This window comes from Terrapene carolina, unplaced genomic scaffold (assembly GCF_002925995.2).
Source record: "Terrapene carolina triunguis isolate 2854851 unplaced genomic scaffold, T_m_triunguis-2.0 Scaffold461, whole genome shotgun sequence".
NCBI classification, from domain to species: domain Eukaryota; kingdom Metazoa; phylum Chordata; order Testudines; family Emydidae; genus Terrapene; species Terrapene triunguis.
The window spans coordinates 1,031,328-1,031,884 of NW_020664812.1; positions in this window are offsets into that span (position 1 = coordinate 1,031,328).

Genomic DNA, 557 nt, shown 5'->3' on the forward strand with positions numbered 1-557 from the left:
GATTTCCAGTTAGGCACAGTAGGCACTTCCTTCGGGCGCCAGCGTTCTAGGGGTGCCTAAAATTTAAAAAGTTAATACATACGTGGTTAAAGGTGGATAGTCTACGCTTATTTTAAAAATTATAAACAACCCAATGATACAGCAGAACCTCAGAGTTACGAACACCTCAGGAATGGAGGTTGTCCGTAACTCTGAAATGTCCATAACTCCGAACAAGACCTTATGGACTTCACAGAGAGAGAGAGAGAGAGAGCGAGAGAGTGAGTGAGTGTGTGTGTGTGTCCCCGCCGGGAGCACCAGGGCTCAGGGCTTTAGATCTGGGGGCAGCACTGGGGTTTGGAGCTTCAGCCCCATGTCTCCGTTCTTGGCTTCTGCCTGGCGGGCTGGGGGGCAGGAGTCGGGACACCAGGGCTTGCGGCTCCCCACAGCTCCTCTCCCATCCTCAACACGTGACCAGCCCAGTGTGACTGCAATGTGCAGTGCCAGATTACCCATTAGGCTCATAAGGCTATAGATTCATAGATTCATAGATTCTAGGACTGGAAGGGACCTCGAGA